Here is a 26,926-nt window from a genome sequence, read left to right as displayed (position 1 = left end):
GAGTAGCTGGGACTACAGGCACCCACCACAACGCCCGGCTATTTTTTGGTTGCAGTTTGGCCGGGGCCGGGTTTGAACCCGCCACCCTCGGCATATGGGGCCGACGCCTTACCGACTGAGCCACAGGCGCCGCCCCAGCCTTTGAATTTTTCATGTCTACTTTTACTTCACATGTCAAATCGATTTCTTTTTCCTTTTACAAATATCCAAACAAAATTCAAGAGGATAATGTTCCAGATAAGCAATGTTTATTCGGTTAACAAGTATTTACCGTGCACTTACTCTGTAGGTGATGGGGAGAAAGAAAATAATATGTGTTCACTGTCTAATATTGAAATAGAGACTTCCTTATTTGTGGTTTAATATTTCATATTAGGAGGTAGGTTTTATCAGGCTCTTTTTCCATCTCAGGAATTTGAACCTTAAAGAAGTTATGCTACTTATTCCAAATAGTGTCTTAGCAAATTAATTCAGCACTTGTAGTTCTGTGCTGTTAAGTGCTTAGTTATTAGGGCAGACACTAGTCTACATGGTTTCACCCTCTACCTTGTCATCAGAACCCACTGTACCCTGTCAGCATTGCAAACACCAGCCACTCACCCTCCCGCCTTCTCTTGCAGGTAGAGGTGGGGCTGTGGCTCTATTTTGCCATAAATGTACCTCCTTGGAGGTTGTCTGGAAAATCTTAAGATGCGATGCACTCTTTGAACTGTGGAGACTTCTGTCCAGCTAGTTGGCAGAGGGAAAGATGTCTGAGCTCTAGGGCCACCCACCTGCAATCTTCTTGAGGGAGAAAAATGAACTAGTGTTGACAGCTGATGTATGTGGCTATTCTATTACTTGCAGCTAAGAGCACTTTGTCCAAGAATAGCAGGGCAGGCTTGCCTCAGTAATGCCTGGTTTCCACCAGCTCCTTGAAGGGAAAGGGCCCTGCCCAGAGGTCACTGCTGGGGAGGCCAGGGCAGCCTTCCTACAGGTGGCAAGCCACCAGTGGTCCTGTAAGATAGCAGCCCTGCAAAAAAGGGTTTGAGACCAGATTAGATTCTTGCTGTTGAGAATTTGAGCTGGAACTGCAGGAAGATAGTTGTTCATTTAGCAGAGGAAGAAGGAATAGAAAACAAGCAAAACCCAGAGGCTTAGAGAAAAGCTGAGTCATATTCAGCCAGAGCAGTCACTGAAGTGAAGATCCCTCCCTCAACTTGCAATGCCCAGGGAAGGGGGGCTAACCAGAGGTGACCCCGGTAGGGTCAGTTGTCCTTGTTCATTCATTCCCTATGCCTTGGAAACCTGATGCATGGTGTGGGTCTGAGGTCTCTGCTCCTCCCTCAGCTGACTGCTGCTGTTTAATGATCCTCTCTTCTCAATTTTATTTTTAGTTTCTGGGGCAAATTGACTGAGAGGGGGAGGAGGCTGAGTGAACACAGGCTGAGAGCATGGCTGAGACAAGTTAGGAGGCTGCCTGCCCCTTGGGCATCGGAGAGCTTGGGAAAACAGGTGTTGTTCACAGGGCCTTCCTGAGGGCCTTGGATTCTAGGAACATTTCTGGGATCTGATTGATGTCAGGGTTGGGGCACTGGCAGAGACTCAGAAACTCAAATAAGCCTAGGTCAGCCTCCCTACAGTCCAGACCATGCCATTTCCCTGCCAAATCCTTGAATTAGACCCCTGTATTCTTCAGCAGCTTAAGATTGTCGTGTCACTTGTCACCCCAATTCCCATCAACCTGGACCAGAGCAGCCGATCAGTCCCTTAACTAACCTCTGTGAGACCTGGCAATGAGGCTAGGTATCCCAGGGTCCCTGGCTGGCTTCATTATCACAAGCAGCGATAAGTAATCCTTACCAACCCAATGCTGTGAGGCACATGCTACAGGTAAAACAGCCTGCCTGGCACAACTCACTTGCCTCTGTCTATAAGCGCTCAGCTGCTCGTGTCTTAGCCAAAAAGCTGCCCAAATGACAAAATACTATGGATGGGTAACTTAAACAACAGACATTCATTTCTCCTGCTTCTAGAACAGAAATCCAATATAAAGATGCAAACCAATTTAGTTTCTGGTGAGCCCTCTGAATTATAGGTATGTGCCCTCTCACTGTAACCACCATATGGCCTTTCCTTTGTGTGTGTGCTTGGAGAGAGAATGAATTCTCTGGCATCTTTTTTCTTTCTTTCTTTTTTTTTTTTTTCCTGGTGGCTCTTCTTAGAAGGGCACTAATCCTGTTGGATCAGGGCCCCACCCTTATGACATCATTTACCATTAATTTCCTCCTTAGGGGCCCCATCTCCAAATGCAGCCACCTTAGGGGCTATGGCTTCAACATTTGAATTTGGTGAGAGAGGGACACGATTAAGTCAATAGCACCTTGAAAGCAACAGCTATTCCTGATTCAGCTCTTAACTCCCCCATCAGAGCATAGTTAAACACACCATAGTGTTCAATAAATGCTAATTCAGGGAAATCTTGAATGAAATGTCAGAACTGAGACTTTTACCCAGGTCTTCTAATCACCAAATCCAGTGCTGAATGTTGTAGCTGGAAGCCCATGGGGAATTAAAGGAAGAATAAGACATGGTTTGCCCTCTCGGAGTGTAATCTTACTCTGTTAGTAGGATATAGACTTGTAATAAGTTACATCGTGATGCACCGTGTCCTGGGGAATGGGCTGCTGAGAAAGCATGGGAGAGGTTCCAGAAGGGATGAGATGTGAGTGGACTGGTTTGCTTTAGGATTTTGGGAGTTATGGGGGAGGAAGCACATTTCAGCCAGAAAACCCAGGAGCTGGGATCTGAGACTTGGTATGGTGGGCCAGGATGGGCTGACAGTTTAGAAAAAAATTGGGCCAGAAGAAATGTTAATGCACAGTGGTGTGAGGACCTGCAGAGTTTCGGAAGGTTTGAACCAGAGGATGGAGAGTAACCCTTCCAATTAAACAAACCACTTAAAGATTAATAGAAAATGTAATCCTTTCCTCAGGAAAGGGAATTACTTTATAGCTATGATAATGAATAGCTTGGGAAAGTTTTATGTTTTTTACCATACGGATTATGGATGTAGTTGTGCAGAAGATACTGCCATTTTAAAGTTAGAATCACATTCAATATTTATGATAAAATTGGGCTGGAGTGCCCTGGTGTCATGGTAGCTCACTATAGCCTTAAACTGTTGGGCTCAAGTGATCCTCCCGCCTCAGCCTCTTGAGAAGCTGCACCACCACAACTAGCTAATTTCTTTCTTTCTTTTTTTTTTTTTTTAGATAGAGACAGGGTCTCGCTCTTGCTCAGGCTGGTCTTGAACTTCTGGGCTCAAGTGATTTTCCTGCCTCAGCCTTCCAAGTAGCTGAGACTACAGGTACACACCATTACACCTGGCTAATTTTTCTATATTTCTGTTAATTTTTCTATCTGAGTCTCTTGCTCAGGCTGTTCTTGAACTCCTGGCCTTAAGCAATCCTCCCACCTTGGCCTCCCAAAATGCTGGGGTTATCTCCTGGCCTAAGTGAACTTATTCTTTATATATCTAAGTGTATCTTTCCATGTATTTTTTTCAACCAGCATATTAGATTGTATGACATGTACAGTTACACTTCATGTTTCAACTTGCCCTTAGTTTTTCTAGAACTATTTATTGTGTGGAACGAGTAAACTCATGGAAGTGTGTTTTACAGATCAAGCACTATGTTGGAATTTTCCTACAAATATTTTAGGAGAAAAGTCCAAAAATACTGCATTTTTCAAAAATGAGTAACACAAAAGGCTGTGTGTTCAGTTCCTCAGAAAAACTTTTGAAAACCACAACTACTTTTGAGGAAATAGTCATATCCATGTGAAAAAATGAACTGCTCTGTAAATGTTAAGAAATTCAAAGCTTAAAGGCCACTGTTAACTCATGCCCCCCCCACTGTCTACCATGTGCCAGCAAAGCTGCCCTTCCCCTAAGATCCCCCCCGCCCCAAACAGGTCTGCCTGTGGACATGGAGATGTTGGAAAATTACTGCCAAGACATTTGGAGTTTATAATAGAAATCTCAGTAAGCCAGATGCTTAGGGAGCGTGGGCATTTGAGAAAGCTGTTCTCCAGCGGCTCCTCCCAGAGTGCGCACGTGTGTGGTCTGTGACTCCCTTGATGGCATGACAGAGCAGGCAGCTTTTTTATTTTTACTTTGAGATGGTATGTTTGGATGACGTCACACTTTCTTCTTCCTACCAGCAACACAGTGGCCGGGCCAGTCTTCTGTACTGAGCCAGCCCGCTCTCGCTCCCTCCCTCCCTCCCTTCCTTCCTTTTTGTCTTTTTCCTTCCTTCTTTCTTTCCCTCCCTCCCTGCCTCTGTCTTTGGCTAACATGAAAAGAAATGGTGACTTAGGGCATGCTTTTCCAGAACCAAATCTCCCTGGAGGGCAAAGGCAGTGTAAGATAAAGAGGCCGGGTTGGCTGAGGTGCAGAGCAGACTTTTGCTTGGTTCCTGTAGGTTTTTCCATGGGGTTCAGATCTTTTGATGTCTCCAGCTTTGCAAGAAGAAAAGAACAGCCTGTTTCTCACAAGTCCTTCTGCGTGATGGGAGGGAGAACAGGCATGTTTGGGTTTCTGGGAAGCTTAACTTCCATAATAGTTCCCTTTCCAACTTCTGGTTGAACCATCCTTAGTTTTGGGGTGAGTAGAGGGGAGGATTCTGAGCTGATGTGTGCTGCAGGTAGATAAAAACGCTGGCTGATTTACCACCTGTAGGGCAGCCTGTCCCGCTGTGGTGCCTCCTGCCTGTCCGTTCCCATTGCCTTCCTGGGCCTTGGCTTTGGATGAACACTTGAGTCTGTCCTGTCAAGTCAGGGTCACTTAATTCCTGGCTCTGAGATGCTTGCTGCTCAGTGTGCCCTTGGCTGGCATCGCCTGTGTGCGTTCTTCCTAGATTTCAGAACCTAATCCTGGGTTCTTCTAGCCTACAGTCTTTCCCTTGCTGTTCTGGATTCTCACCTTGGTTTGGACAGGCCAGAGCTGAGAAGCGTAACTGGGTCCTTGGTGAGCATGTCAGTGCTCAGCTCTCCGTGCCCTCGGCTATTGGACATGGCCAGACAAACGTTCTCAGTATCTTGGGTTCCTCAGTCCCTCCCGGCCCATGGCCCTATACAAATCTCTCCCTGGTCACAGGCTAGTCCAGGTCCCCAGTCAGCCCTTGGGTGGCACCAGAAGATCTAGGATGATCAGCAGACACCTGGGCAGCACGCATGTGTCCAGGGGACAGTGGGATACCTACACCTTGCCTGCTGCCTCCGCCTATGCTGGGCCACCTTTCTGTTTTCCAGCTGGAGTTGAGAGCTGTGAGTTGAGGTGCTGCTTGCTTGCGGCACCTCGGGCCTTGTGTTTATACAAAGAGGGGGTGAGCTGGAGCTGGCATCTGTGCCCTCCCGCTCCTGGCATCCGGGACTTCAGCTGTGGCTCCATCAGAGACAGTATAGCACCCTATCCCCCACGTCTCTTGAGTCCCAGAAGGGATTTACCTTAACTCGGCATTGCAGAATGAGGCCCTCCACCCCCACAGTGTCCCCGTGCTCAGTGCCTGCCCCCACGTGACATTAAAGGCAGGAGCAAGTCTAACCTGGCTGACATCCTCTACGCCCTTCATGTCCTCCTGAAGCCAGGAGTCTCAGCCCCCGGACTTTCTTCCTGTCACCCCATCGCGCTACAGGGACAGTCTGGATGTGGAGGCAGGAGAATGTTTGAACATCTCCTGAAAGTTGGTTCCCACAGAACAAGACTTCCTGCGCCGGGGCAAGGACCTGGGGTTGTAGCTGCTATGGAGACTTGGTCTGGATGCCCCCTTCCGACTCAGGCAGTGGCCCACTCACCAGTATCACTTCTTTCTACACTCTGGTCATTTTATTTCAGTGCTTGTGGTTATTTTGTAGGCTTTCCCCCCACAGCTAAGAGGTCCCTCCATAGATTTCCCTGACTTTAAATATTGTAGAGAAGGACTAGGAAGTGGGTCTCTAATCTTTCCATGGACTCACACCTTAAGCAATTAGATCACTCCCTAGGAAGATGATTTTGTGATGCCAAAGGTCCAACCATAGACCTTTCTCCCAGGACAGTCGATGCGACTTGCCTTGCCTTATGTAACTTAAATGATTCTGGAGGTCTGCCTGGTCTTTACCTCTAGTCATACAAGAAAGCAGGAAATCTGCTTAGCAGCTTCTGCCTTTGTAACAGTTGGGTTCCGCACCATTGAGCACCTGTACACATCTGGGAATGCCTTTTCCTCAGCCGATTATTGGAGAAAGGAAATCTGTGTCTTATTGTGAGTGCTACAGTCCTAAGTCTCATTTTAAAATCCTCTCTCTTTGGCTGGGTGCCCATAGCACAGTGGTTACAGCACCAGCCACGTGTACCGAGGCTAGTGGGTTTGAACCTGGCCCGGGCCTGCTAAACAACAATGACAACGGCAACAACAAAAAAAATAGCTGGGTGTTGTGGCAGGCACCTGTAGTTCCAGCTATTTGGAAGGCTGAGACAAGAAAATCGCTTAAGCCCAAGAGTTTGAGGTTGCTGTGAGCTGTGACGCTACAGCACTCTTCCTGAGGGTGACATAGTGAGATTCTGTCTCAAAAAAAAACACAAAAAACAAAACAACAAAACCTTTCCCATTTGAATCCTGGACATCAGCATGACCATAACAATTTCCAAACTGCAGTTGTTTGACCTTCCTTGATGTGAACAAGATGAGGTCATCCAAGCAGAGCGTGGAGATTATCCATTATGCTTTTTGCTGTTACTGCTCATACGAGGGAGGTTGGAACCTGCCGTGTTTATCTCTGAGTCTCTGAGACATTGTTGAGTGCTGATTGCATAGCTGGTGTTTGGGAAATATTAGGTCATTAAATATGAAATGTCTGATAAACTTTTGGGGATCAAAAGTTTATTATATCTCATACTGCTTCTAGCAGTAAATTATCAACAAGTTTTGCCATATTTTCTTTCTTTTGTTTTTTTGAGTCAGAGTCTCACTCTGTCACTTGGGCTAGAGTGCCGTGGTATCAGCCTAGCTAACGGCAACCTCACACTCCTGGGTCTGAGGGATCCTCCTCCCTCCGCCTCCCAAGTAGCTGGGACTACAGGCACCTGCCATAATGCCCAGCTAGGTTTTCTATTTTATTAGAGACAGGGTCTCGCTCTTGCTCAGGCTGGTCTCAAACTCCTGAGCTCAAGTGATTTGCCCACTTCAGCCTCCCAGAGTGCTAGGATTGCAGGTGTGAGTCACTGCCCTGGGCCCAGTTTTGCCACGTTAACGGTGGCTTGTGTCTGCCTGCAGCAAAGAAGTCTGGAGAGCAAGTAGCAGTGAGATGGTAAAAGGCGTTTGCCATAGCTTGTTGAGGATTGAATGTTTTTCCTTGCAAGAAGTGGTCCAAAGCCTTGAAGAAGTGGTAGTTGGTGTAAGATATGGTGGATGAGAGAGAGTTTCCAAGTCCACCTTCTGTAGTTGGAGCAGTGTTGTTTGTATGACATGTGGTTGAGCATTATCTTGCAAGAGGATGGGCCTGTCTCTATTGACCAATCTCAGATGCTTCATTGCTAGCATCTCACCGTGTTGTCCAACTTGTGGCAGTAGACATCTGCTGTAATCAATCGCCAGGTTTCACGAAGCTGTAGTGGATGATACCAGTGCTGGACCACTAAACAGATACCATTAGCATTTTTTTCACAAATATTTGATTTTGGACTATAAGCATTATGCCAAATGCTTGTGATTGCCAGAAAGAACCCATTTTCTCATCACATGTAACAATGTGGTATAGAAATGGTTCACTTTTATGTCACGACAGCAAAGAAAGGTGAGCTTCGAGATGATCTCTCTTCTGATGCTCCTTTAATTCACACGGCACCCCTCTATTACCTTGCTGGTTTGTTTCAAATGGTCCAATGTTGTTGGAATAGTAACACCGAACCTTGCTAGTAACTGCTAAATAGTGCATGATATTGAAGGAACAACACCCACTATCAGTAGAACCTTTATCCTCTGTGACTGCAGCCTTTAAAGATCTGGATATGAGCAAGACAAGTCAATAGAAATGCAGAAAAGATAAAAACGGGCTAAACCTAGCTCTTACTCAACAGGAAATTATTGCTTAACAGGATTCACCCACGTTCTTCCATAAAGAAGGAAACAGGGAATAGTTAATGTGAATTCAAAATAAAAATAGTAATGTGTAATTTATGCCTTGATGTATTCCAGCCATCACAGCCCCCCGAATATCCTTGGTGTTGGATGCTTTGGATAGACGGTGCCAGGGAATTCATATGCCGGGCAAACAGCATGGGGAAAAACTCACCAGTTATATCATGTTCCTGATGGATTCTCTCAAAAGGTCTGAAAACAATTCTCTCTTTAGAATAGAATATCCATTTGCAAAGGGCTTTGCTGGGGCTGGGCTGGACTCTGCAGCCACCAATACAGGTTGCCTGTATGTGGACAGCCTTGGTCCAATGTTGCATTAAATCTGCAAGCAAGGAGATTGAAGCAGGTGACTGCTGAGGGCTTTTGGTGACCTCTGTGGCAACATCAAACTGTCAGACCCAGATCGGGAAGCTGTGAGCCCCTCTCTCTGTCAGCTTTTCTTTCTTTTTCCTGGGTTCCTGCTTTGAGGGTAGCTGCGGAGGTTAATTTTTTATAATCCCCTAAATGTTTTGATTTCAGGAACACTTGCTCTCCCATGTCCTTACCTTAATAGCCAATGTAGGATCTTGCTTTCTGTTACCCAAGCAGATGCTTGGTGGACCCAGGCTCCCACTCCCTTTCTTCTTCTGGGTGTGAACCCTTCCTCCCAGTGCTGGGAAGCATCTCCGCTCTGGGAGTGTGGCAGTTACCCTCCTCTCCCACCTGCTAAGTGCTCTCTGCTAATACACTTTTCTTCTTTTCTTTCTTTTTTTTGTAGAGACAGAATCTCACTTTACTGCCCTCGGTAGAGTGCCATGACATCACATGGCTCACAGCAACCTCCAGCTGTTTGGCTTAGGCAATTCTCTTGCCTCAGCCTCCCGAGCAGCTGGGACTACAGGCACCCACCACAATGCCTGGCTACTTTTTTGTTGCAGTTTGGCTGGGGCCGGGTTTGAACCCGCCACCCTTGGTTATATGGGGCCGGCGCCCTACTCACTAAGCCACAGGCACCGCCCTCTTTTTTTTTGAAAGAATAATCAGTGGCTGAGCATGGTGGCTCACCCCTGTAATCCTAGCGCTCTGGGAGGCTGAGGTGGATGGATTGCTTGAGCTCAGCAGTTTGAGCATATATGTAAATGTGTGTGTATATATATATATTTTAAGATGGGATAATTTTTGAAACAGTAATTGTACAAGACCCCAAGGATACAAGTCAATAAAGATGGGAAGATGCTGTCTGTCCTGATTGGCTTCCCACATCCCAGCACCCTGATGCACTTCCGAATAATTTTAAAATCAACTGTTGTACGTACTGAGGAAACAGAAAGTATGAGAAAATACGCGTCAGTAAAAACCATCTGCCTGCTGCTTCCTTAGATATTACAAACGTGTGGTGAAAGGATATAAGACCAACTTAGGCCTGCTTATGAGAGAGCTCACTCTGGTCCCCCCACATTCATATTTATGGAGGCATTATATGACCTGGGTCAACCAAAAAAGAAAAAAATGGAACAGGAAGCCAAAGACTGAGTCATCCAGCCTGATGTCTTTAACAGGACCAGATCCCATGAAAAGAATGATGAACAGAAAATGTCCAACATCACAGCAGGAGATCAAAGTGAAAGAAACAAACTCTGCTCAAGTGCCAGAATCATCTTTGGCTGGCTCATAACCAAAGCCGGAGGGCAGGTCTAGCACAGTCCTTTAATCTGGAACTGTCTTTCTGCTTAGCTGTGCTTTATACATTCCTAGTCCTTGGTTTAATGATGGACTTTAAATCATTAAGTCCGATTATGGTGATGGGGAGACCCAGGGATGCTGTCCCTGCTCCTGGGTTGTGATCCACCATCTCTACAGCTATAGCCATTGTCTTTCTCTCTCTCTCTTTTTTTTTTTTTTTTTGAGATAGAGCCTCAGGCTGTCGCCCTGGGTAGAGTGCTATGCTATCACAGCTCACAGCAACCTACAACTCCTGGGCTTAAGCAATTCTCTTGCCTCAGCCTCCCAAGTAGCAGGGACTAAGGCGCCCGCTGCAACGCCTGGCTATTTTTTGTTTGTAGTTGTCTTCATTGTCTGGCAGGCCCAGGCTGGATTCAAACCCGCCAGCTCTGGTGTATGTGGCTGGCGCCTTAGCCGCTTGAGCTACAGGCGCCAAGCCTAGCCATTGTCTCTAAATAGAGCAGCAAGGATCATACCTCGCTGGAATCCTTTTCCCTCTGTGGCTTTGAAGTAGAGTTTGGCTTTTTCAATCACATCAGACTCTTGAGTTTTATATCTCCAGAGCTCTTGAATTGCAGGCTCTGTTAGACATTTGTTACAATCATATTTTGGTGAAATAACACTTTTTTTTTCTCTGAAAGCCTAAGCATGCTTCTTTCCAGTAGGATCTCATGAAAAGCTGCAATAAGCAATAAACACACTCCAGCATCTCAAGTTTTTCCTGCTAATTCTTGTGTTAGACCTTATGGGTACATCTTCTGAGTCCCAATTGCATTGCAACTATATTAAGAAATTGTTAACTTTTTGGCCAGGCATGATGGTTCATGTCTGTAATGCTAGCATTCTGGGAGGCCGAGGTGGATGAATCACCTAAATTCAGGAGTTCAAGACCAGCCTGAGTAAGTGAGACGCTGTCTGTACTAAAAATAGAAAAAATAGCCTATAGTCCTGTGGTCCCAGCTCCTTGGGAGGCTGAGGCAGGAGGATAGCTTGAGCCTAAGAGTTTGAGGTTGCTGTGAGCTAAGATGGCACAATACTTTACCAAGGGCAACAGAGTGAGACTCTGTCTCAAAAAAAAAAAAAATTTTTTTTTCCGCCTTCCCAGTTCAGTATAGAGTCATTCTCACTGTTTCCCACTCCACTTAACACTGCTTAGTTAATTTCACATTTTAGGGTCTGTTGCTTGTAATTCCCCTCTTCAAGGAACCAACTTTTACATGTCAGGAATATAGCAGAAGGCACAACTCAGACTTAAACAACAAAAGGAATTTGTAAGATCACCCTCCAGAAATCCAATGGCTTTGTACATCTTCAGGTATGGTTTGATCAGGATGCTAATTTGGTTTCTCTGTAATTGTTTTGGCTTGGCCTTTTGTCTTTTGTTAGTTACATCCTGTGACTTCCTTCCTGGTAGCAACATGACTCTAGCAAGTTTGAACTTTTGCCCACACAATACAGAAAGAATCTCTTTTTCCGTCCAGTGGTTGAGTGAAAGAGTCTTCACTTTTATTCCAGTTAGACCAACTTAACCCATGGGCTCATTCCTCAACCAATCACTGCCTAAGGGGTAGTGTTTATGTTAATTAGCTTTGGCCAGATTGGGGACCTACTTCTGCAGTCAGTCCTACCCAACACAGCTGGAGAGGAGAGAGGCAGAGAAGCTGGAGAGCCACAGACCACGTCCACTATGCCCTTGTAGAACTCAGAGACTACTCAATTGCAGGTGACAGCACTTTACAAATGTGGTTGCCAGTAGCTCACTCCTGTGGTCTACAGATGGGACAGTGTAGGACAGTGTTGGGTCCTGGGCAGGCAACCTAAGGTTGGGGGTTGGGGAGGGTGTGTGGGTCCACTGTGTCTAGAGAAATATACGTTCCCCTGTTTCTCCTAAAGGACCCCTTACAGCATCAGGTCTGTCAGCCCAGTCAAGCTTTCTTATTCCTGTGGACACAAACTTCCAGTGAAGCCCAAAATTCTTAAATAGCACAAGAATTTGAAAATCATAAATTGTTAACATTCTCAGTCTGTTGCCTGACTGATAATCAATCCTTTGTTAGCCTGTCAGATCTTGAGGCCAAATGTTTTCTTCCTGTAGGAAAGGATCTAGGTCTCAGTTTACAAACTTACGAACATTCACTTTTTTGTGTGTGTGCTTTTCTTTTTCTTTTCTTTTTATTTTTTTGAGATAGGAACTCATTCTTTTTAGTGTAAAGTGCAGTGGCATCATTACAACTCACTATAGCCTTGAACTCCTGGGCTCAAGAAATCCTCCTGCCTCAGCCTCTGCAGTAGCTAGGACTATAGGCATGCACCACCATGCCCAGCTAATTTTTTAATATTTTGTAGAGATGGGGTCTTTCTATGTGGCTCAGGCTATTCTCAAACTCTTGGCCTCACATGATCCTCCCGTCTCAGCCACCCAAGGATGACAGGTGTGAGCCACCACCCCTGGCTCATTTCTTTATTTTTAAGGGAACCTAGATGTGATTCTGAGACTCTTGAATCAGTGAGAAATTCAGTCTCAGTTGCTATGGGACCACTTCCATCAAGGCTGTACAAAGGGCCCACAGATCTCAACTAGCACTGGTGCACTGGGGGTGCCTTTGGAGTGGTCCATCCTCACGGGATCCTGTTGGACACTTGTAGCCCATGGCTCTTCTTGGTCCAGTGTCCCTGTGCCTTTGAGACATGCTCAGACAGGGTTTCTTGGGTAGGACTGTCCACTGTGATACTGAGCATCCTTCCCCCATGCTCCAGAGAAATGGAATAAATTATGCTCCGTGCTTGGAGGAAAGTAGAAAAAATATATAGGTTGTACCAGTGTAATCAGCATGTTGACTAAGTCTGACTCACAGTGGAAACACAACTTGAACTTCATTTTTTCTCCTGCTGCCCTTTGGCAGGGGTAGAGCTGTGCTGGGATACTTTCTTAGTCCATTGATTAAACATTGTCAGGTTGGTGACATTTCTGGTCACTCTTAATGAACAACAGTCTTATGGCCCATTAGGTGACAAATATGAGTTGCAGTGTATGAGTTCAAACATTTAGTCCTATGAACCATCAAACTTTCTGCTTGCTGTGGCATGAAGTCTTCTCTCTTCTCTGCAGGCAGGGCCAGCTACGTGGAGAATGTATGGTCAGAGCGGGGGTGTTGTGGTCAGCACCCCTCCCTCCTGTATCTTAAGCTGCTTTGTTCATGGAGGTTTCCACTCCCTCCCCTGGCCCTGAACTTGGGAGTAAAACAAGGGTGGGGGTGGGAGGGTGGCTGGGTTCACAGCACTGCTTTGTTCAGAGAAATCCTCCAAAATAGGCCGGGAGCGGTGGCTCACACCTGTAATTCGAGCACTCTGGGAGGCCAAGGCAGGTGGATCACTTGAGCTCGGGAGTCTGAGACCAGCCTGAGCCAGAGTGAGATCCTGTCTCTAAAAGAGTTGTGATGGGCACCTGTAGTCCCAGCTACTTGGGAGGCTGAGACAAAAGGATTGCTTGAGCTCAAGAATTTGAGGTTGCTGTGAGCTATGATGCCAGAGCACTCTACCGATAGCAACCAAGTGACACTCTGTCTCGGGAAAAAAAAAAAATTCTCCAAAATGCTCTTTCTCTTTAATGGCTCTTTCATAAGGGGGCTAGGAGTTGACCAGTTCCCAGGCTATTTCCTTATAAATTCTGCCCACTGACACTCTGTTACACCAGAATCAAATTCCGGAGGCTTCTTCCTTTGCGATTCATTCAAAGGCTTCCTAAGAGGAACTTATTCTTACAAGAGTGAGGCTGATGTTTGTAGTTAAACCCGGGCTCAACCTCTCTTAGGTCTCTGAGCATTCTGCATGCCTGGCTGCAACATTATTTATAGGAAGTTTTCCTCCTGCGCCATGTGTGGCCTGCTCAGCAAAAAGGTAGCTGACTTTCCACTCTGGATAACTGTGTGGCATAGTTTTCTCTAAGCATCAGTATTTGTCTTTAAAGATGCTCATGCTAATCTCAACATTACGGTCTCAAACAGTTCCAAGGGAGAGCATGTTGATCGTACCTACTAACTTTGCCGGCAATGTTCTAGGGTTTCAGGACTTTGATCCTCAGTGAAACCTGAACTTTCTTTTCCATTCTGCCTTTTGTGGTGTGAAGTAAACCAAAACCCAGTCACCCTCCAAGGTGAGAGAGTTTCAGACACAGATTTCAAAGTCTTACGTCCAATCTGCTTGCACTGTTAATTTCTCAAATATGTATATTTGTTTCCTTGGCAACATTTCATTAGGAGAACAAATGACGATGACTGTTCTTTTCATGGTAAGGAACCTGTTCCTTGGGACTTCAGCAGCTTCACTGGTGAAGTGGTCAGACCCTCCACAGAGGCAAGTAGTTACCAGGACTTGTTTGTCACAAGGACAAGGGCAGGCCAGGACTTAGAGCAAAAGTGGGAATAGGGAACTCTTGGTGTTACAATTTTCTATTCTTTTCTATTTTCTTCTTTTATTCTAGTCATCTTAAAAACAACTTTAGAACTTTCTATTGGGGCTTAATATTTGGGATGAAGGCATTGCAATAGAGTCATCACCTTGGCGCACGCCCTGTGACTATCAGCAAACTAATGGCATGAATCAGAACAGAAGTGTAACAGAAGTGTATGTTTTATCTACGGACGGACACATTGAAACAATTGACAGTGACCTTACCAAAGGAAACAGATAAGAGTTAATCATCCTTGGGAATGGTGTCCCTGAGCGTGTGGTGACTCAATCCACCAGAGATTTCTGGAATCTTGAATTCCTCCAGCAGGTCAATGTTACAGGCCTCCAAGGACCAAGGGAGGAAGTGTTCATTCACACCAAGGCATTTTTCTAATTATTCCAAAGGTTACTCTCAAAAAAGAAAAAAATCATTGTTACTAGGGTATTCCTGTAAATTGAGAAATACTGAGTCACACAAGCGATGCCATCATCTGACAGCTATTGTCTCCAAGGATAAAATTTTTTAAAAGAATTACTCAGTAAACATAAAGTTGGGCTGAAAAAGTCAAGTTGTCACATCAGTGTCTGTCCGATCAGCTCTTGTGGGTACATCTAAGCTAGAGTTGCAGGCACAAAGAATAGATATCCAAAAAAAAAAAAAAAAAAAAAATCCAACTTGGGAATCGGACAGCGGATTTGGGCAAAAAAAATTGGAAGATGATTCCATCCTACCCTGGATACCTGGGTAGGACAGAATCTTACTTCTCCCTTGTTCTCTGAACATACTCTGACTTGACTTTCTAAGTCCAAGCCTCATCTCCTCTTTGGAGCTTAGTATCCTGGCCCTGGTGTTGCTCCAGACCACCACAGCTCTTATCCATACATCTCTGGCTTTTGGTTAAGTCACACTGGGCTTTGTTTCAGCAGAAAAGGCACCTAGTTTAAAGTGACAGCTGTGATTGACTCCCCCAGACGCCTGGCTCAGGGGAGTTGGCCGTAGTGTCTATTTTGGGTGCATATTATTTGTGTGCGATAAGGCAATCCGCAGTCCTACCGCCACAAACGGATGCATCCCTAGGCCAGTTTATAGACGTACCTGCCAAAGTGTGTACATGGCTTAAGGGCTGAGACAATATATAAAGGCTGATTTAGTTAAGATAAAAAGGAGGAAGAGAGGATTTAAAAAATGTAAAAGTGATTAAATGGAACACAAACACGGGATTTAAAAGACTAATTAGAAAACTCATGTTGTGCTGATTGATTTCTGGATCTCAGCTTAAAATCAAGGGCAGAGACTGTCCTTGGTGACCTGAGAGAATGATTTCGATGGCTGTTCACAAAATTCACGATTGTCATGGACCTTGTCTGCATCCATTGTGGGAAAATACTGTAATTCAAAGGCTGGGAAGTCAAGTGTGCTCCTTAGCTCTCACACAGAGCAGAGAACATCGAAAATGCAGCAAAATGAGAACTTATTGTTACACTGTGATGATTTATGGGTGTCATCAGCTGGTGTGAGTTTTACATTATGATGAAAATATTCATCTACCTCCGTAGCACTCAGGCTAAATGCTTTTAGAAGTACATATCTCAGTTTATTTACCTTTTCAAGTACAAGTGTGTTCTCAAGTGTCTAAGCGGTAATGTGTATTGCGTTCTTTAATGTAGATAGATAGATGCCCCCTTTTCACTGGTTTGTTTCTAGAGCTAAGCTTACCAGGAGGTGTTGAGGTAAGCAGTGAGACAATGAGCCCACTCAAGGTCATGTTTAGGTCTTTGTCACTTACCGTGATGGTGCAAGCCACAGGCTAAGCATGACAAGTGCCAGCTCCCCCAGTGTTCCCTTCTGTTCATGGAATGGTGCCCGGTGAGTGTCCTATGGATCAGCCCTGATGTGTGGATCGTCTTACTGCCAAAGAGGCCTTGAACTTAGGCCCTACCATCTTAGGGACCCAGGGACAGGGCGCCTGTGACTTGACTGCAAGCTCCCTTTGGAGACCATGACACACCAGCTGTGCCCCTGCCAAGGAAAGCCTGAGTAATCACCTATGGTTGTGCCCAAAAAATCACAGTAGGATTTTAATCAACAACAAGACTCCTCAGTTTATTGGGCAACACCGGATTAGAAGGATGTCTTATTTCCTGGCTCTGTTAAGATACTAGTGACAGACAAATTTGAAGTAACTAAAAACAAAGGAGAATTTATTTGGAAGCTCCTGGGCCATTTCAGATAATGGAAAGAAGGGGATGAATAATACAGTGGTGGGAATGGCAGTGATAGAGTTGAGCTTTGGAAGCAACTAGATCCAGGGTCCTGAACATGGTCAGGACTCTCCTCACAGTGTGTCAAATGTGTGCTCTTAGACAAAGCACACGTTTTGTTGGAAAGTGACCGGGGTAGCTTCTATAACTAAAGTGTTCGCCACTTGAGAATTTCACATACTGTGGTTCTACCACTAGCCCTACATTTCTCAGTTCTAGTTTTTAAAAATGGCAAAGAACTCAGATTGGTTGACATAGGGTAAGGTAACATAGTAAAGACATGGCCTTTGGGGTGTACCCTGTTTCCTGGGCACCAGTTATTGGAATTATTAGCCAAAACTGGCATTGAGATCTTCTCTTTGAACACATGAGAAGAAATGGTCATTTTGGCAGTATGTCTAAGAACATAAAAGAAGAAAGATTATTGAGAAAACTTAGCAAACAGCTCTTCACCTGCCGAAGTACAGAGAAAAGATCAAAAGTCACCCCATGGTTCAGTAACCTAATTTTTATCTTCTTTTTTTAAATTTTTTTTTTTTTTTCAGACAGAGTCTCACTCTGTTGCCCTGGGTAGAATGCTGTGGCATCATTATAGCTCACAGCAACCTCAAACTCCTGGGCTCAGGTGATCCTCTTATCTCAGCCTCCCAAGTAGCTGGGACTACAGATGCCTGCCACAACGCCGGGCTACTTTTTCTATTTTTAGTAGAGATGGGGTCTCACTCTTGCTCGGGCTTGTCTTGAACTCCTGAGCCCAACGGATCCATCTGCCTTAGCCCCCCCAGTTTTTATCATTTTGTTGTAATCTCATTTATCAGCCGTATTTCCATCGTGCTTTCCCACGCATGTTTTGTGTACCCTTCTTCCCTTTGCACACACGTGTGCTTGCACCCCACACGCCACCATGCAAGTATCAGGATACGAAATGGATTGAATAAAAGATGAGGTTTCTGTTCTCTAGAAGCAATTATGTTTCTTCTTTCCCTCTTGGTTTTCATCTTCACTATGCTAAAATTGTACTTGAGTAGCCCATAACAGAGCCTTTCTAACTCTGGAAAGGACATTTGTCTGTTTGCCTGTCCAACCAGAAGATTTTCCTGAAGGTCCAAATTTTATCCCATTAGCCTAATTAAAAAAAAAAAAAGTTGACTTTAGAACAGTGTTGTATTCATTGTTTTGAGACAGAGTTAACTTTTTCACCCTGGGTAGTGTGCTGTGGCATCATAGCTTACAGCAGCCTCAAACTCTTGGGGTCAAGAGATTCTCTTGCCTCAGCCTTCCAAGTAACTGGGACTATAGGCACCTGCCACAATACCCGGCTATTTTTAGAGACGGGGTTCTCACTCTTGCTTGGGCTGATCTCAAACTCTTGAGCTCAGGCAATCCACCCACCTCGTAGTGTTGTATTCTTAATACACCAGAAGGAATGACTACAGTCCTATTTCATATAAAAGAAAAACATCAGCAACCATGACCATGTTTCTTGAAGGAATTTATAACTATGTTACGTTATTTATCAAATTTTTAGCATTCTGAGAAACAAAATTTTTACCTTTCCAGAAGGAAATAATGCTATTTAACAAGCATTGCTGAGTAGTAAAGTGAAGTTTGCACAACTTAGAATTTCATTGCAGTTTTCAATAACATCTGTGACCACTTCTTTACTGATGCTCTGTCTCATTTCAGTGAAGAGTTGAGGGGAGTTAGCTGCAGAATTAGAGAATGATGACCTCATTAAAAAATGACTGTCTTTCAAATGCTACTGTAAAGGGCTTTGTGGCCAAGAATCATCTCTGTTATCTTATTCCTTCTCTGAAGATGCCTCTTTCCAGTTTTCTTTTACCCTCCAATCCAGAAAAAGGTGAATCTGCTTTCTGCAAAAGACCTTACATTCCTTTTCTCTCACTCAAGAAAATGAGAATTGGGTGGAGTTGCTGGGAGCCAAAACACCTCACAAAAATGCCCCTTACTAGTTTGCTTGATTTGCGGTTTAATGAACAAACTATTATCAGGAATTCAACCGTAACAGCAGCGGTACCTTCCGCTTACGTAACTCCTCAGAAATGCACCCCCCGCCTTAGGGACCTTCTGCTAGTAATTTTCCAGAAACTAGCCCTCCCCCGCCCTGCTAGGAATAGCCCTCAGTTACTTCCTCGTTTGAGTGCTTATAAGTCCAGCTGAAAAATAAACTCGTCGGAGCTTGATCAGACTCTTGACTTGTTCTCATTCTTTCGTGTCTCCTGTCCTCTCATTCGACTGACCCCCTTTGTTTCCTAGGTCCCCACTGAATTCCCCGCAGGCCAGGTCAATTGGCGCCCAACGTGGGGCGAGGGTACGGGGGTCTCATCGAATGTTGCTGCCGGTAAGGGTACCCTTATCATTGGATTGCCGCAACCCGAAGGTTGTGAGTGAAAATCCGCACTGTGATCGTCACGCCACAAGAAGGACGTGAGTGAAGATCCGCGCCGCGATCGCTGCAGAATTGCCCACCTGCGAGTCTGATCCGTCAAGGTAAGAGAAAGCAACGAATTTATGGGACAAACGTTAAGTAAACATGAATTGTTTATTCAGGACTCAAGGAGTCCCTCAAGACATGAGGAACTTGGGTAAAGAAAAAGGATCTCTATAAATTTTTTGTTTTTATTGGTGATATCTGTCCTTGGTTCCCCCAAGAAGGCACTATTGATGTTCTGAGATGGACTAGAGTCGGTGATTGCCTAAAAGATTATTATAGAACATTCGGCCCCGAAAAAATCCCCATTCAGGCATTTTCCTACTGGAATTTGATCTATGATATTTTAAAAACTTACAACCAATGGCCTGATGTCCAAGAGGTTGTTAAAGAAGGGGAGAAGGCGCTTAAAGAACACTCCTTAGCCGGGCGCTGTGGCAGGCGCCTGTAGTCCCAGCTACTCGGGAGGCTGAGGCAAGAGAATCGCTTAAGCCCAGGAGTTGGAGGTTGCTGTGAGCTGTGTGAGGCCATGGCACTCTACCGAGGGCCATAAAGTGAGACCCTGTCTCTACCAAAAAAAAAAAAGAACACTCCAGACCACCCTCAGCCTGCCCTTCTGTTTCTGTTCCTATGCCTGAACCTGACACTCTCCCCGATCCTGAACCTCCCAAACCTCCTGTTAATTCCCTATACTCCTCCCTTGAGGAGCCCCCTCCCAACTTCCTCTCCCCCGAAGAAACGGCCACTCGAGAAGAGGAAGCCGCTAAGTATCACAATTCTGACTGGCCTCCCTTCCCCTCCGTCCCAAATCATCCCCCTCCCTATGCTTCTGCTCCTCCATTTTGTGCTCCGATCCTAGGCATAGACACTCCAATTGAAAATGTCAAATGCAAATTATGCCAAGAGGTCTCCTCCCTTAAGGACTTACTCCAAACAAGGAAGGAACATTTAAAACTCATTCAAGAGTTACGCGCTTAGACTTAGAACTAAAAAACCCCCCTCTCACCCCAATGTTCCATAAACATAGCTCAAAAGAAAAACCTCTCAAAGCGCTGCACGCCTTTCCTGTAACTAAAATAAAAAGGGAACCCCCTTCCGAATCAGAGCCAAAATCTCCCTCTGACGAGGACGACCACCCCTCGGCAGATGACGCCTCGGATAATGACCACGAGGCCTCCGACTCAGATGCTGAAAAAACTGAAACTGCCGATCAGCAGTATCATCGCTTGAATTTGAAGCATGTTAAAGAATTAAAAACTGCTGTGTCCCTCTATGGCCCCACAGCCCCTTTCACTATACCTATAGTTGAATCTCTGAGCGAGCAGTGGCTCACCCCAAATGACTGGTTCTTTATAACCCGCGCCACCCTGCCTGGAGGCAACTATGTCCTCTGGAGAACTGAATATGCTGATAACTGCAAAGAAACAGCAGCCCATAATCTTGAAAATAAAACCTCCAAGAAATGGACTAGGGATAAACTCATGGGACGTAGTCCCTATGATACTAACATTACACAAGCTAAATTTTCCCCCGGGCTCCTGGCCCAAATACAGAATGCTGCCCTCAAAGCATGGAGAAAACTCCCTCCCATGGGATCGGCAACTACCTCCTTGGCCGACATTCGACAGGGCCCTGACAAGCCTTATAGTAATTTCATCAGCCGCCTTACCTATGTGGCTGAGAGACTTGTCGGCCAGCACGAAAATGAAAGCGAGTTCATCAAACATCTCGCATTTGAAAATGAAAACCCTGCACGTCAAGCCACCATACGGCCTCACCACAGCGGCAAGACCATTTCTGATTATATCAAACTTTGTGCAGGTATCGGCACCGCTCACTCCATGGGACTCGCTATTGGGGCCGCCCTTAAAGAATTCGCTCAGGGAAACAATCCAAAAACTTGTTTTAATTGTAAACAACCAGGACACTTTTCTAGAGACTGCATGGCCCCTAAGGCCGAATGACCCATACCCCCCTCCCTTTGTCCACGATGCAAGCGAGGCAAACACTGGGCGTCCGAATGCCATTCGAAAACAGACGCCCAAGGCAATCCTTACCTCAGAAGCAGGGAAACTTCCAAACGGGAACAAACCCCTGGGGCTATCAGGTTTGTCCCCCAAAACCCGCTCCCTCAAGTCCAAGCCTCCTCTCCCTCTCCCGAGCAACTGCCGGCAGGGCAGGACTGGACCTCTGTTCCTCCACCGGTGCAATACTAACATCTGAAATGGGCATCCAAATCCTCCCTACTGGGGTTTATGGCCCCTTGCCCCCCAACACTTTTGGACTTCTTGGCCATGCCAGTACCACCCTGCAAGGCCTCACTATTCCCCCCGGCATCATTGATAACGATTACATCGGAGAAATTAAAATACTTGCTTCCGCCTCCCTTGGCCCTATAACCATTCTCCCAGGCCAAAGAATAGCTCAGCTAATATTACTTCCCCTCTTACCCTCCGACCATCCTTATTCTCTGAAAACCCGGGGTACTCATAACCTCAGTTCCTCTGATGCCTATTGGGTCAGACAGATCACACAAGAAAAACCCCTCCTTAAGCTACAATTAAACGGCAAAAAATTTTGAAGGATTACTTGACACTGGGGCAGACGCCACAGTAATCGCCGGTAAACACTGGCCCCCTTCCTGGCCCCTCACTACTTCCCTAACCCATCTCCAGGGTATTGGCCAAACCTCCAACCCCCAACAGAGTGCTGAAATTCTCACATGGACAGACGAGGAAGGCAACAATGGTACTGTCCGACCTTATGTTGTGCTTGGCCTCCCAGTCAATCTCTGGGGCAGAGATATCCTTGCCCAGCTAAGACTAATTATGTGCAGTCCGAACGAAACCATCACCCACCAAATGCTAAAACAAGGGTTTCACGCTGGTCAGGGATTAGGGAAATATTCCCAAGGAATAAAAGAGCCCATTCAAATAACCACAAATCTTAACCGTGCTGGACTAGGCATAGAAAATTTACCCTGATGGCCATTGACCTTCCTGTACCCAACACTGATAAGATTACTTGGAAATCCAACAAACCGGTGTGGGTCGATCAATGGCCATTAACTACAGAAAAATTAACTGCGGCAGCAACGTTAGTACAGGAACAGCTTGCTGCCGGCCATATTGAACCTACTACTTCCCCTTGGAATACTCCTATTTTTGTCATAAAAAAGAAATCCAACAAATGGAGACTACTGCAAGATTTAAGAGAAATAAATAAAACAATGCTTTCCATGGGGGCTTTACAACCAGGTCTGCCTACTCCCGTGGCTATCCCCGCTGGATTTTATAAGATTATAATTGACCTCAAAGATTGCTTCTTTACCATTCCCTTACATCCCAAAGACAAGGCACGCTTTGCATTCAGCTTACCAGTAACTAATTTCAAAGGACCCATGCCTCGCTTCCATTGGAAAGTTCTACCTCAAGGCATGGCTAACAGCCCAACACTGTGCCAAAAGTTTATAGCCCAAACTATTGACCCTTTTCGAACATTATGGCCTACTATCTATATAATTCACTACATGGATGACATCCTTTTAGCAGGAGCAGATGCTTCCCAAGTACTCCTATGTAGTCAGCAATTCTCACAGAGATTAATAGACTGAGGCCTCCAAATTGCCCCAGATAAAATTCAATTAAAAGACCCCTATTTTTATTTAGGATTTGAGCTCCACCTTCAAAAAATCACCACACAAAAACTCCAATTAAAAACCAACCATTTAAAAAATGATTTTCAAAAACTTTTAGGCGATATTAATTGGATTAGACCCTATCTCAAACTTACCACCGGAGACCTCAAGCCCCTCTTCGACATCCTTAAAGGTTATCCTAACCCCTCCTCCCCCTGCTCCCTAACCCCTGCAGCGATAACGGCCCTAAAAACTGTCGAGGTGGCCATCCAGAACCAAGGGGTCACTTTTATCTCTTATGACAAACCCTTCTCATTCATTATCTGTGCCACACCTCATACCCCTACTGAAGTATTTTGGCAACATGGTCCTCTCTTATGGACCCACCTTCCCGCTTCCCCTTCCAAGGTTCTCGTCCCTTATGCTACCTTAGTTGCCAGCCTTGTCTGTTTAGGACACGAACAAAGTCGTCAGTTCTTCGGCAAGGATCCTAACAGGTTAATATTACCCTATACAAAGGACCAACTAAACTGGCTCTTACAAACCACAGATGAGTGGCCAATTACCTGCTTATCCTTTTCCGGTATGATTGACAATCATTACCCTGCTGACAAATTACTTCAATTCAGCAAAATTCACCCTTTCATCTTTCCAAGAATAACTTCCCCTCAACCACTTCCTGAGGCATGCCTCGTATTTACCGACGGCTCCTCTAACGGTCTTGCTGCCTACACCATAGACGGACAAACCACCACTGTCCAATCTCCTTTTAAATCAGCACAACTTGTAGAACTTTATGCAGTAATTCAAGTCTTCTTAACTTTAATTAATCATCCTTTTAATCTATATACTGATAGCGCTTACATTGCTCATTCGGTTCCTCTCCTTGAGACAATTCCCTATATTAAACCCTCCACCAACACCACCCCCCTTTTTATCCACCTCCAAAAATTAATCAACTCCAGAAATTACCCCTTTTATCTTGAACACCTTCGCGCCCATTCTGATCTCCCCAGTCCTCTCGCCAAAGGAAACGCTTGTGCTGATGCGGCCACACGCCTCACCTTCCCTATTTCTGTAGACCCTATTGCAGAAGCCCAGTGAAGCCATGCCCTACATCATTTAAATGCCCAAACCCAATGACTAGCTTTTAAAATCACCCGGGAACAAGCACGACAAATCGTTAAACAATGCCCAGCCTGTGTCACCCTACTGCCCTCCCCTCATATAGGTGTTAATCCCAGAGGTCTAATTCCTAATGATATATGGCAAATGGATATTACACACATCCCTGAATTTGGCAATCTCAAGTACTTGCATGTAACTATAGACACCTTCAGTAGATTTATATTTGCTACCCTCCATACTGGAGAAGCCTCCAAAAACGTTATCGCCCATGTCCTTAATTGTCTCTCAGTCATGGGAAAACCTAAAATCATCAAAACTGACAACGGCCCCAGATACACCGGAAAAAATTTTCAAGAGTTTTGCCACCAAATGCAAATTAAACATATTACTGGCACACCTTATAATCCTCAGGGACAGGGCATCGTTGAACGTGATCATCAAACCCTTAAAAATACCTTCCACAAATTAAAAAAGGGAGAATTATACCCCATGAAAGGATCCCCAAGAAATATTCTTCATCATGCCCTATTTGTCCTTAATTTTTTAAATATGGATGCCCAGGGCAAGTCTGCCACTGACCGCCTTTGGCACCCAGAAACAAATAACAATTGTGCCACAGTCCTATGGAAGGATCCACTCACCTCGAAATGGAATGGCCCAGACCCAGTTCTTATCTGGGGCCGAGGATCCGTATCCCTATTTGATACCAAAGAAAATGCAGCCAGATGGCTGCCTGAAAGATTAGTAAAACAAATTGATAACAAGTCTAAAATCCAGGGAGAAGATCCTCCCTGAGATTATCTTTCTCCTTTCCCTTCCAGAACCACGGATTTCCATCCATGATGCTGCCTTATCTCCTGATCTTCTACCTCCTGGCACTGGGCCAACCTGTTCCAGCAGTCACCAAGCCCTTCGCTTGGCGCTTCTATTTAACCGAAAACACGACTGATAAAAAAGTTTTCAGCCACCTCCTAGCCACTGCCGACTGCCCGCCTTCTGGATGCAGTTCTACCATTTTTCTTAATTTTACTGACTTTAAAATCCAAGCATGGCATTCCCGTCCACATCTATGTTTTTTATACGATCAAACCGATCGTAATTGTAAAGATTACTGCTACATGCAAAATGTAGGCTGTCCCTATTATTACTGCAATATTCACCCAACCCAATATCCTGATTCAAGTTATTCCCTTAGTTCACTTCCTTATAATAGCCCCCATAAGCTTTTTTACTTCCAAGACCACTACACCCTTATCATTCAAGATCCATGGGACAATAGATGGACATCCCCTGTCAAAGGCGCCATGTACCCTACCTCATACAGCTCCTGGCCTTCCAGCAAGCTATTCATATGGCGCTCCCTCGTACAAATCCAAACCACCCTTCATACCCATATTCAAAACCAAGAAAACGCCTTGCTTAGACAACTTGCACCCCCTTCCCCAAGTAACCCTACAAAATAGACAAGCCTTAGACCTCCTCACCCCCGAAAAAGGAGGAACATGTCTATTTCTACAAGAGGAATGTTGTTACTTTGTTAATGAATCAGGCATAGTAGAAACACAGATTAACAAACTCCATAAGCTTATCTTAGATTTACAAAATCAAAAATTTTCTTCTGAGGCAAACGAGTGGTGGAAATCCTCCATGTACTCCTTACTCATGCCCCTTGCAGGTCCCCTTATTAGCTTGCTATTACTAGTCACCCTTGGACCCATTATTCTTAACAAAATCATGAATTTTATCAAATCACAGATTGACTCGCTGGCATCAAAACCCATTCAAGTCCATTATCATAGACTTGACCTTGCAGACCAGGGCCTTGCAGAACCTAACAACGAAGATATTCCTCCGGGAACCGCGTAAGCACTCAGAGCTATGCATGTTGACTCACCATCATATGTGAGTACAACCTGGGTACCTTTTTACGGGGTGCAATAAAGACACTGCAGAGGGAAGGCATAAACAGCCTCTCTGAGTCCCTTGGAAGCAAACCTGATTTGCATAGAGGTTAGCGTCGTAAAAATTTCTCCTCTCCTCCCCAAAAGACGCTCAAACTTATCATGCGGTCATTATGCCCACGGGAGGAATCAGGTCAATACTTCCCCCCAAAAGGTTAATGCCCTCTTCTCAACGCTGACAACTGACAGACCCCAACAAATTTAAAAACTAAAAGGGAGGAGATGCCGGGAGCCAAAACACCTCACAAAAATGCCCCTTACTAGTTTGCTTGATTTGCAGTTTAACGAACAAACTATTCTCAGGAATTCAACCGTAACAGCAGCGGTACCTTCCGCTTACATAACTCCACCCCCCGCCTTAGGGACCTTCTGCTAGTAATTTTCCAGAAACTAGCCCTCCCCTGCCCTGCTAGGAATAGCCCTTAGTTACTTCCTCATTTGTGTGCTTATAAGTCCAGCTGAAAAATAAACTCGTTGGAGCTTGATCAGACTCTTGACTTGCTCTCATTCTTTCGTGTCTCTTGTCCTCTCATTCGACTGACCCCCTTTGTTTCCCAGGTCCCCCCTGAATTCCCCGCGGGCCGGGGCATGGAGTGAGATGGGTCACACCTGTAGTGCTAGCACTCTGGGAGGCTGAGGCAGGTGGATTGCCTGAGCTCAGGAGTTCAAGACCAGCCTGAGCAAGAGTGAGACCCCATCTCTACTAAAAATAGAAAAACTAGCCAGGCATTGTGGTGAGCACCTGTAGTTCTAGCTACTTGGGAGGCTGAGGCAAGAGGATCATTTGAGCCCAAAAGACTGAGGTTGCTGTGAGTTATGATGTGACCCCAGAACTCTATCCAGGGTAACAGAGGAAAAGGACAATCAGTCCAGCCTCCTTGAAGGAAAAACGTAATTGATCTTTCATGCATTTTGTGCTATTCTCTATTTCCAAGTGGGTATTTTATATTTGCTGCCATTATTCCCTTTCTATATCTCCCGATATCAAAATTTCCACTTCTGGGAATCTGATCCCATTTTAATCTGCTCTACCTTCTCTGGACCATAAAGAGTAATTAGCACTATAGGACTCTGATATGTCCCACCTCAGAGAATAAGTATCAAGTTACTTTCCTGAGGTTCACAGGGTCACTCAGGACATCAGCAACCACGACCATATTTCTAGAAGGAATTT

At 45.2% G+C, this 26,926-nt stretch overlaps 1 long non-coding RNA gene across 2 annotated transcripts; it reads left to right on the top strand.

Annotated features, from left to right (window-relative positions):
* Positions 1–1,374: 1,374 nt before the first annotated feature.
* On the top strand, positions 1,375–26,220 carry LOC128572773 (uncharacterized). Of its 2 annotated transcripts, XR_008376245.1 has the most exons (4): positions 1,375–1,446; positions 3,259–3,349; positions 18,852–19,085; positions 24,613–26,220. It is a non-coding gene; the product is annotated as an uncharacterized LOC128572773 (long non-coding RNA). The 2 variants fall into 2 exon arrangements; XR_008376246.1 differs by lacking the exons at positions 1,375–1,446; positions 3,259–3,349 and adding an exon at positions 8,257–8,352.
* The last annotated feature ends 706 nt before the right edge of the window (positions 26,221–26,926 follow it).

This window comes from Nycticebus coucang, chromosome 20 (assembly GCF_027406575.1).
Source record: "Nycticebus coucang isolate mNycCou1 chromosome 20, mNycCou1.pri, whole genome shotgun sequence".
In the NCBI taxonomy this organism is placed as follows: Eukaryota; Metazoa; Chordata; class Mammalia; order Primates; family Lorisidae; genus Nycticebus; species Nycticebus coucang.
The sequence above is the reverse complement of the archived record's forward strand: the minus strand, read 5'-3'. Positions and strand labels throughout refer to the sequence as shown.